Source organism: Oncorhynchus kisutch, unplaced genomic scaffold, assembly GCF_002021735.2.
Source record: "Oncorhynchus kisutch isolate 150728-3 unplaced genomic scaffold, Okis_V2 scaffold2483, whole genome shotgun sequence".
Lineage (NCBI taxonomy): Eukaryota > Metazoa > Chordata > Actinopteri > Salmoniformes > Salmonidae > Oncorhynchus > Oncorhynchus kisutch.
The window spans coordinates 17,262-29,328 of record NW_022264428.1 but is presented as its reverse complement, the minus strand read 5'-3'; the positions used below and the strand labels follow the sequence as shown (position 1 = coordinate 29,328).

At 42.6% G+C, this 12,067-nt stretch overlaps 1 pseudogene; it reads left to right on the top strand.

Moving 5' to 3' along the window:
- The first annotated feature begins 1,481 nt into the window (after positions 1-1,481).
- On the top strand, positions 1,482-11,360 carry LOC109886406 (dual specificity protein phosphatase 16-like; annotated as a pseudogene).
- Positions 11,361-12,067: the final 707 nt, after the last annotated feature.

Sequence of the window (12,067 nt, the reverse complement as noted above, 5' to 3'; positions counted from 1 at the left end):
AATGAGATGTGAATGGGTTAATGAGGACGTGAATGGGTTAATGAGGACGTGAATGGTTAAATGAGGATGTGAATGGGTTAATTGAGGACGTGGATGGGTTAAATGAGGACGATGAGGACGTGAATAGGTTAAATGAGGACGTGAATGGGTAATAGGATGTGAATGGGTTAAATGAGGACGATGAGGACGTGAATGGGTTAATTGAGGACGTGAATGGGTTAATTGAGGACGTGAATGGGTTAAATGAGGACGTGAGGGTTAAATGAGGATGTGAATGGGTTAAATGAGGACGTGAATGGGTTAAATGAGGACGTGAATGGGTTAAATGAGGATGTGAATGGTTTAAATGAGGATGTGAATGGGTTAAATGAGGACGTAATGGGTTAGATGAGGATGTGAATGGGTTAATGAGGACGTGAATGGGTTAAATGAGGATGTGAATGGGTTAAATGAGGACGTGAATGGGTTTAATGAGTGTGTTACACCAGATAAGTTGTCCAAGGCTCTCAGTTTTATTCTGGACCGCTGTCAGACTTAAAGAGAGTCCCAGATGACATTTAAAATACCTTTAGATCCGCTTTCTGTGGTTCCTGTCTCACTGTCTCAAATCTCAGTTAGGAAGTTGTTTCCTTTCAGATATGCTTCCTGTTTCTATGATGATGTCATCAAGTTGGAACTTCCCTCCAAACTAAGAACACCTGTAACATAGACTTTATCTGACATCAGTTATCACATGACATCAGACATTATAACTCTCCCTGGAGAGAAGTGAATTATTCTGCTGTTGGTCCTCTGCCCTGACAAACAATACAGTCAAATGTCACTGACTCTAACGACAGGTGCAGTACGTTGCAGTATGGACATTGATCCGGCAGCTCCACGGTTGCTATGGGGAAGTGACTGTGTTGAAATGAGACTGATCAAACTGTGTCACTCAAACCACTAAGCTTTTCCCACAGAGGAAGGTTCCACTAGGCTACCCTGGGGCGGCAGCGTAGCCTAGTGGTTAGAGCATTGGACTAGTAACCGGAAGGTTGCGAGTTCAAACCCCCGAGCTGACAAGGTACAAATCTGTCGTTCTGCCCCTGAACAGGCAGTTACCCACTGTTCCCAGGCCGTCATTGAAAATAAGAATTTGTTCTTAACTGACTTGCCTAGTTAAATAAAGGTCAAATAAATAAAATAACCCTGGATACAATACACAGCTGTACATCCATCCTGTATGTTATAAATCACATGGGTTCATCAGTATTTCTGTCATGTGAGAGAGGAGGAGGAGAGAGGTGGAGAGAGGAGAGGAGAGGTGGAGAGAGGAGAGAGAGGTGGAGAGAGGCAGAGTGACGATGAGAGGAGGAGAGAGGTGGAGAGAGGCAGAGTGACGATGAGAGGAGGAGAGAGGAGGAGAGAGGTGGAGAGAGGCAGAGTGACGAGGAGAGAGGTGGAGAGAGGCAGAGTGACGATGAGAGAGGAGGAGATTTAGGATGGATTTAGGATGGATCCATGGACGAACAGATCTGAAGGAGAGGCTGGAGAGCCATGGGTACATGGTTGCCAAGCAACTAGGACTGGGCTTGTCTGAGGTCGGCTGGTACAGGTGGCTGTGTGTGTGTGGGTGTGTCGCTGGGTGCAGAAGGCAGTGTATCAGTATTGTGTAATGGACTCAGCAGGTCAGGTTGTTCCTCTATAAACACTGCTAGATAATAATGTACAACACAACCATTCAGTTTGGCTGCTGTTGCTAGGCAGGTTTAGTGTACAATATCAGAGCCTGCTTGTCTTATGATGGTGCAGGTCTTTGTGAGATTAGAGTTTGTTACTAAAGGCCTTTTTTGACCAACTATGTTGCAATGTTTTCGTCGGAATTCTGTAAAATAAATACATATTCTGATTTTGACGCATCTATCATTCACACCGAAGTTCGATGTGTAACCTCTAGTATCTCTAATACAGTGACCTCTAGTGTCTCTAATACAGTAACCTATAGTATCTCTAATACAGTAACCTCTAGTGTCTCTAATACAGTAACCTATAGTATCTCTAATACAGTAACCTCGAGTATCTCTAATACAGTAACCTCTAGTATCTAATACAGTAACCTCGAGTATCTCTAATACAGTAACCTATAGTATCTCTAATACAGTAACCTCGAGTATCTCTAATACAGTAACCTCTAGTATCTAATACAGTAACCTCGAGTATCTCTAATACAGTAACCTATAGTATCTCTAATACAGTAACCTCGAGTATCTCTAATACAGTAACCTCTAGTATCTAATACAGTAACCTCGAGTATCTCTAATACAGTAACCTATAGTATCTCTAATACAGTAACCTATAGTACCTCCAATACAGTAACCTCGAGTATCTCTAATACAGTAACCTATAGTATCTCTAATACAGTAACCTCGAGTATCTCTAATACAGTAACCTCTAGTATCTAATACAGTAACCTCTAGTGTCTCTAATACAGTAACCTCGAGTATCTCTAATACAGTAACCTCTAGTATCTAATACAGTAACCTCTAGTGTCTCTAATACAGTAACCTCGAGTATCTCTAATACAGTAACCTCTAGTATCTAATACAGTAACCTCTAGTGTCTCTAATACAGTAACCTATAGTATCTCTAATACAGTAACCTCTAGTATCTAATACAGTAACCTCTAGTGTCTCTAATACAGTAACCTCGAGTATCTCTAATACAGTAACCTCTAGTATCTAATACAGTAACCTCTAGTGTCTCTAATACAGTAACCTCGAGTATCTCTAATACAGTAACCTATAGTATCTCTAATACAGTAACCTCTAGTATCTAATACAGTAACCTCTAGTATCTCTAATACAGTAACCTCTAGTATCTCTAATACAGTAACCTATAGTGTATCTAATACAGTAGCCTATAGTATCTCTAATACAGTAACCTCTAGTGTCTCTAATACAGTAACCTATAGTATCTAATACAGTAACCTCTAGTGTCTCTAATACAGTAACCTATAGTATCTCTAATACAGTAACCTCGAGTATCTCTAATACAGTAACCTCTAGTATCTAATACAGTAACCTCGAGTATCTCTAATACAGTAACCTCGAGTATCTCTAATACAGTAACCTATAGTATCTCTAATACAGTAACCTATAGTATCTCTAATACAGTAACCTCGAGTATCTCTAATACAGTAACCTCTAGTATCTAATACAGTAACCTCGAGTATCTCTAATACAGTAACCTATAGTATCTCTAATACAGTAACCTATAGTACCTCCAATACAGTAACCTCGAGTATCTCTAATACAGTAACCTATAGTATCTCTAATACATAACCTCGAGTATCTCTAATACAGTAACCTCTAGTGTCTCTAATACAGTACCTCTAGTGTCTCTAATACAGTAACCTCTAGTGTCTCTAATACAGTAACCTATAGTATCTAATACAGTAACCTCTAGTATCTAATACAGTAAACCTATAGTGTGATCTCTAATACAGTAACCTCTAGTATCTAATACAGTAACCTATAGTAGCTAATAAGTAACCTCTAGTATCTAATACAGTAACCTATAGTGTGATCTCTAATACATAACCTCGAGTATCTCTAATACAGTAACCTATAGTATCTCTAATACAGTAACTCGAGTATCTCTAATACAGTAACCTCTAGGTCTCTAATACAGTAACCTCTAGTGTCTCTAATACAGTAACCTCTAGTGTCTCTAATACAGTAACCTCTAGTGTCTCTAATACAGTAACCTATAGTATCTCTAATACAGTAACCTCTAGTGTCTCTAATACAGTCATCTCTAGTATCTAATAAGTACCTAAAGTATCTAATACAGTAACCTATAGTATCTAATACAGTAACCTCTAGTATCTCTAATACAGTAACCTCTAGTATCTCTAATACAGTAACCTCTAGTATCTCTAATACAGTAACCTATAGTGTCTCTAATACAGTAACCTCTAGTATCTAATAAGTAACCTATAGTAATCTAATACAGTAACCTATAGATCTCTAATACAGTAACCTCTAGTATCTCTAATACAGTAACCTCTAGTATCTCTAAACAGTAACCTCTAGTATCTAATAAGTAACCTATAGTATCTCTAATACAGTACCTATAGTATCTAATACAGTAACCTCTAGTATCTAATAAGTAACCTATAGTATCTCTAATACAGTAAACCTATAGTGTCTCTAATACAGTAACCTCTAGTATCTAATAAGTAACCTATAGTATTTCTAATACAGTAACCTATAGATCTCTAATACAGTAACCTCTAGTGTCTCTAATACAGTAACCTCTAGTATCTAATAAGTAACCTATAGTATCTCTAATACAGTAACCTATGTGTCTCTAATACAGTAACCTCGAGTATCTAATAAGTAACCTATAGTATCTAATACAGTCATCTCTAGTATCTCCAATACAGTAACCTATAGTATCTCTAATACAGTACCTATAGGTGTCTCTAATACAGTAACCTCTAGTATCTAATACAGTAACCTCTAGTGTCTCTAATACAGTAACCTATAGTGTCTCTAATACAGTAACCTCTAGTATCCTAATAAGTAACCTATAGTATCTAATACAGTCATCTCTAGTATCTCCAATACAGTAACCTATAGTATCTCTAATACAGTAACCTATAGTATCTCTAACTACAGTAACCTCTAGTGTCTCTAATACAGTAACCTCTAGTATCTAATAAGTAACCTCTAGTGTCTCTAATACAGTAACCTCGAGTATCTAATAAGTAACCTCTAGTGTCTCTAATACAGTAACCTCGAGTATCTCTAATACAGTAACCTCTAGTATCTCCAATACAGTAACCTCGAGTATCTCTAATACAGTCATCTCTAGTATCTCTATACAGTAACCTCTAGTGTCTCTATACAGTCATCTATAGTATCTCTATACAGTAACCTCTAGTATCCATACAGTAACCTATAGTATCTCTAATACAGTAACCTCTAGTATCTCTAATACAGTAACCCTCTAGTATCGTCTAATACAGTAAACCTCTAGTATCTAATAAGTAACCTCTAGTGTCTCTAATACAGTAACCTCTAGTATCTCTAATACATAACTCTAGTATCTAATAAGTAACCTCTAGTGTCTCTAATACAGTAACCTCTAGTGTCTCTAATACAGTAATCTCTAGTGTCTCTAATACAGTAACCTCTAGTGTCCTCTAATACAGTAACCTCTATGTCTCTAATACAGTAACCTCTAGTAATCTAATAAGTAAACCTCTAGTATCTCTATATACAGTAACTATAGTATCTAATACAGTAACCTCTAGTTGGTCTCTACTACAGTAACCTCTAGTATCTCTAATACAGTAAACCTATAGTATCTAATACAGTAACCTCTAGTGTCTCCAATACAGTAACCTCTAGTATCTAATACAGTAACTTATAGTGTGATCTCTAATACAGTAACCTCTAGTATCTAATACAGTAACCTCTAGTATCTCTAATACAGTAACCTATAGTATCTCTAATACAGTAACCTCTAGTATCTAATACAGTAACCTCTAGTATCTCTAATACAGTAACCTCTAGTATTTAAATTTTACCTTTATTTAACCAGGCAAGTCAGTTAAGAACATATTCTTATTTTCAATGACGGCCTGGGGAACAATGGGGTTAACTGCCTGTTCAGGGGCAGAACGACAGATTTGTACCTTGTCAGCTCGGGGGTTTGAACTTGCAACCTTCTGGTTACTAGTCCAATGCTCTAACCACTAGGCTACGCTGCCGCCCCCTGTATCTCCAATACAGTAACCTCTAGTATCTAATACAGTAACCTTTAGTATCTCCAATACAGTAACCTCTGTCATCCTTTATTTGATTGGGATGTTTCTGTGTGTCTGTCTTCAGGTGGTTTCTCAGCGTTTTCCCAGCTGTTTCCAGGTCTATGTGAAGGTAAGGCTCTTCTGGCCACGTCCTGCCTGGTCCCCACCTGCCTCTCTCAGCCCTGCCTGCCCCTCAACACCTCTGGGCCAACACGCATCCTGCCTCACCTCTACCTGGGCTGTCAGAGAGACGTACTCACCAAGGTATTAGATATATTACTATATATTATAGCATTCTAACCAGCTGTGTTCCTCCCTCCTCTGCAGGAAGTGATGTGTGTAAAGCATTCTAACCAGCTGTATTCCTCCCTCCTCTGCAGGAAGTGATGTGTGTAAAGCATTCTAACCAGCTGTATTCCTCCCTCCTCTGCAGGAAGTGATGTGTGTAAAGCATTCTAACCAGCTGTGTTCCTCCCTCCTCTGCAGGAAGTGATGTGTGTAAAGCATTCTAACCAGCTGTATTCCTCCCTCCTCTGCAGGAAGTGATGTGTGTAAAGCATTCTAACCAGCTGTGTTCCTCCCCCTCTGCAGGAAGTTGATGTGTGTAAAGCATTCTAACCAGCTTGTTCCTCCTCCTCTGCAGGAAGTGATGTGTGTAAAGCATTCTAACCAGCTGTAGTTCCTCCCTCCTCTGCAGGAAGTGATGTGTGTAAAGACATTCTAACCAGCTGTATTCCTCCCTCCTCTGCAGGAAGTGATGTGTGTAAAGCATTCTAACCAGCTGTATTCCTCCCGTCCTCTGCAGGAAGTGAATGTGTGTAAAGCATTCTAACCAGCTCTATTCCCTCCCTCCTCTGCAGGAAAGTGATGTGTGTAAAGCATTCTAACCAGCTCTATTCCTCCCTCCTCTGCAGGAAGTGATGTGTGTAAAGCATTCTAACCAGCTCTATTCCTCCCCTCCTCTGCAGGAAGTGATGTGTGTAAAGCATTCTAACCAGCTCTATTCCTCCCTCCTCTGCAGGAAGTGATGTGTGTAAAGCATTCTAACCAGCTCTATTCCTCCCTCCTCTGCAGGAAGTGATGTGTGTAAAGCATTCTAACCAGCTCTATTTCCTCCCTCATCTGCAGGAATGATGTGTGTAAAGCAATTCTACCAGCTCTAGTCTCCCTCCTCTGCAGGAAGTGATGTGTGTAAAGCATTCTAACCAGCTGTATTCCTCCCTCCTCTGCAGGAAGTGATGTGTGTAAAGCATTCTAACCAGCTCTATTCCTCCCTCCTCTGCAGGAAGTGATGTGTTGTAAAGCATTCTAACCAGCTGTATTCCTCCCTCCTCTGCAGGAAGGGATGTGTGTAAGCTTCTAACCAAGCTGTGTTCTCCTCCTCTGCAGGAAGTGATGCAGCAGAAATGAGATAGCGTACGTCCTGAATGCCAGTAACACATGTCCCAAACCAACTACCATCCCTGAGTCTCACTTCCTGCGAGTTCCTGTCAACGACAGCTTCTGCGAGAGATCCTCCCCTGGTTGGACAGATCTGTAGAGTTCATAGAGAAGGCCAAAGCCTCCAACGCCTGTGTGCTGGTCCACTGTCTGGCTGGCATCTCCCGCTCGGCAACCATCGCTATCGCTTACATCATGACGAGGATGGACATGTCACTAGACGAAGCTTACAGGTGAGATGATTGAACCCTGTAGGACCATAATAGGATTTACAGGTGAGATGATTGAACCCAGTAGGACCATAATAAGGATTTACAGGTGAGATGATTGAACCCTGTAGGACCATAATAAGGATTTACAGGTGAGATGATTGAACCCTGTAGGACCATAATAAGGATTATCAGGTGAGATGATTGAACCCTATAGGACCATAATAAGGATTTACAGGTGAGATGATTGAACCTGTAGGACCATAATAAGGGATTTACAGGTGAGATGATTGAACCCATAATAAGGATTTACAGGTGAGATGAATGAACCCTGTAGGACATAATAAGGATTTACAGGTGAGATGATTGAACCCAGTAGACCATAATAAGGATTTACAGGTGAGATGATTGAACCCTGTAGGACCATAATAAGGATTTACAGGTGAGATGATTGAACCCTGTAGGACCATAATAAGGATTTACAGGTGAGATGATTGAAACCCGGTAGGACCATAATAAGGATTTACAGGTGAGATGATTGAACCCTGTAGGACCATAATAGGAGTTACAGGTGAGATGATTGAACCCGGTAGGACCATAATAAGGCACAAGGCCTCATGTACACATCACCTTCCTGCTTATGGACTTGACCACTCAGCAACCACCCTCCTCCCAAGTTCTCTCCGTAACTAAGAGGATACCCCCTCTTCCTGTCTGTCTTAATGAACCCATCCTCACATGACCCCCTGATTAAACAACACTGTGTGTCACTGATCCATGGAAAGGCCCAGCTTGTTCTCCTGAATGAACACACTGCACTGTGGGGGGCTGTAATGATGGCTGGGATGGTAACCTCAGCAGCATCTCTACTGATGTCCTGTGTTACAGTTATAAATGTCCCCTGTATTGACCCTCTAGGTTTTCCCAACTCTATAACAACCCAGTGTGTTACAGCGTCTCTACTGATGTCCTGTGTTACAGTTATAAATGTCCCCTGTATTGACCCTCTAGGTTTCCCAACTCTATAACAACCCAGTGTGTACAGCGTCTCTACTGATGTCCTGTGTTACAGTTATAAATGTCCCCTGTATTGACCCTCTAGGTTTTCCCAACTCTATAACAACCCAGTGTGTTACAGCGTCTCTACTGATGTCCTGTGTTACAGTTATAAATGTCCCCTGTCTTGACCCTCTAGGTTTTCCCAACTCTATAACAACCCAGTGTGTTACAGCGTCTCTACTGATGTCCTGTGTTACAGTTATAAATGTCCCCTGTATTGACCCTCTAGTTTTCCCAACTCTATAACAACCCAGTGTGTTACAGCGTCTCTACTGATGTCCTGTGTTACAGTTATAAATGTCCCCTGTCTTGACCCTCTAGGTTTTCCCAACTCTATAACAACCCAGTGTGTTACAGCGTCTCTACTGATGTCCTGTGTTACAGTTATAAATGTCCCCTGTCTTGACCCTCTAGGTTTTCCCAACTCTATAACAACCCAGTGTGTTACAGCGTCTCTACTGATGTCCTGTGTTACAGTTATAAATGTCCCCTGTCTTGACCCTCTAGGTTTTCCCAACTCTATAACAACCCAGTGTGTTACAGCGTCTCTACTGATGTCCTGTGTTACAGTTATAAATGTCCCCTGTCTTGACCCTCTAGGTTTCCCAACTCTATAACAACCCAGTGTGTTACAGCGTCTCTACTGATGTCCTGTGTTACAGTTATAAATGTCCCCTGTCTTGACCCTCTAGGTTTTCCCAACTCTATAACAACCCAGTGTGTTACAGCGTCTCTACTGATGTCCTGTGTTACAGTTATAAATGTCCCCTGTCTTGACCCTCTAGGTTTTCCCAACTCTATAACAACCCAGTGTGTTACAGCGTCTCTACTGATGTCCTGTGTTACAGTTATAAATGTCCCCTGTATTGACCCTCTAGGTTTTCCCAACTCTATAACAACCCAGTGTGTTACAGCGTCTCTACTGATGTCCTGTGTTACAGTTATAAATGTCCCCTGTATTGACCCTCTAGGTTTTCCCAACTCTATAACAACCCAGTGTGTTACAGCGTCTCTACTGATGTCCTGTGTTACAGTTATAAATGTCCCCTGTCTTGACCCTCTAGGTTTTCCCAACTCTATAACAACCCAGTGTGTTACAGCGTCTCTACTGATGTCCTGTGTGTTTCTGTCTTTCCTCTCCAGGTTCGTGAAGGAGAAGAGACCCACCATCTCTCCTAACTTCAACTTCCTGGGTCAGCTGCTGGACTTTGAAAAGAAGATCAAGACTCCTGGAAGGTCGGAGATCAGAGAAACCACCGGGGTCAAATCCTCTCCTCTCCTCCACCCCCCACTAGAGCACGACCCCCCTAACCCTACCCCCAGCCTCCCAGACCCTGCCCTGGCCCTGCTGGAGCCCCTGACCCTGCCATGTGTCCTGGCCCCCTGGCCTCCAGAGGAGAGGCTCCTGCCCAGGCTCTCCAGGGGCTCCAAGGCCTTCAGCTGGACCAGGGGACGGAGGACAGCGCTGCACGGCTGAAAAGGTCCTTCTCTCTGGACATCAAGTCGTACAGGGAGCCAGGAGGCTGCAGCAGCGCCCCCATGAGGCCGTATCCCCACCCTACATCCCACCCCGGAGCCCAGGAGTATTATAACCCATCCGTGAGCTTCAAGGAGCCTGCAGGGAAACCGTATCAGTTCTCTCCTGTGAAGGAGATGTCAGAGCAGTCTACACCTGAGCCGAGCCCTGACAAGGAGCAGGACGACGGTCCCGCAGACCCTGCTGCTACGTCTGCAGCTCCCACTGCTGCTCCTGTAGTCTCCACCACTACCAGCACCACTACCACCTCCAACCAGCCCAGCATGAAGCAGCCCAGCCAGGCTAAGCCTCCTCCACCTCCCCTCTCCTGTTCCCAGCAGCTCCACCGTAGTGGCAGTATGGAGGAGAACTCTAACCACACCCCTCACACCACCGGCTTCCTGTTCGGCCTATCGCGTTCCCAGCAGCACCTGTCCAAGCCCGCCCCTAACCTAGGCTCCGCCCTGAAGGGCTGGCACTCTGACATCCTATTGGGTCCCGTCACCGTGTCGTCGGGGGGATGGTACCTCTCCGAGTCACACCACTTCTACTCCACCTCCGCCATCTTAGGAGGCGGGGCTAACATTCTGGGGGGTGGCAGCGTGGCGGCGTACAGCGTGAGTCAGGGGTTGGAGGAGGTGCGGCGGCGCGGGCGGCAGAGGAGCGGCGACCACGGGGACTCACGGAGGAGCTGGCACGAGGAGAGCACCCTTGGAGAAGCAGCTGAAGAGACGGAGCTGTCAGATGGAACTCGGAGACAGGATGAGAGGAGGAGGCGAGACTAGATCCAGGGAGGAGATGGGGAGTCACAGCAGCTTCTCAGGAAGCATGGAGGTCATAGAGGTGTCCTGAGAGGGACATCCAGTCAACCCCTTACGGAATCATTGATTTGAATGGAAACGTCCGTTCTAGGGAGTATAACCTCCTCAGATCAGACCTATGTTGAGGGAAAGACTTGTTATCTTATTATCCCACTAGGGACTTGAACCTTGAGTTGATCTAAGTGGCTCTATGTGTACTTGTGTCGCGACAGTTGGCATTCATGTAGTTGAACTTTGACCTGGAAGCAGAAAGCAGCTGTGTGACGATGATGAATGTGATGAAGAGGTGAACTCTGAGAGGACTGAGACAAACTGAGTCTTTTGTTTGGATGAGTGTTCATCATTTTCATTTATTTCTGAATGTTGATGATCGTCGTCAAGGAGCAGTAGATGTCTGCCTGACGTTGGATTCATGGAGCTTTTATGAAGCCTTATGAAGTCTTTATGAAGCCTTATGAAGTCTTTATGAAGCCTTATGAAGTCTTTATGAAGCCTTATGAAGTCTTTATGAAGCCTTATGAAGTCTTTATGAAGCCTTATGAAGTCTTTATGAAGCCTTAGAAGTCTTTATGAAGCCTTAGAAGTCTTTATGAAGCCTTATGAAGTCTTTATGAAGCCTTATGAAGTCTTTATGAAGCCTTATGAAGTCTTTATGAAGCCTTAAGAAGTCTTTATGAAGCCTTATGAAGTCTTTATGAAGCCTTAAGAAGTCTTTATGAAGCCTTATGAAGTCTTTATGAAGCCTTAAGAAGTCTTTATGAAGCCTTATGAAGTCTTTATGAAGCCTTAAGAAGTCTTTATGAAGCCTTATGAAGTCTTTATGAAGCCTTATGAAGTCTTTATGAAGCCTTATGAAGTCTTTATGAAGCCTTATGAAGTCTTTATGAAGCCTTAATGAAGTCTTTATGAAGCCTTAAGAAGTCTTTATGAAGCCTTATGAAGTCTTTATGAAGCCTTATGAAGTCTTTATGAAGCCTTATGAAGTCTTTATGAAGCCTTATGAAGTCTTTATGAAGCCTTAAGAAGTCTTTATGAAGCCTTAAGAAGTCTTTATGAAGCCTTAAGAAGTCTTTATGAAGCCTTAAGAAGTCTTTATGAAGCCTTATGAAGTCTTTATGAAGCGTTATGAAGTCTTTATGAAGCCTTAAGAAGTCTTTATGAAGCCTTAAGAAGTCTTTATGAAGCCTTATGAAGTCTTTATGAAGCCTTATGAAGTCTTTATGAAGCC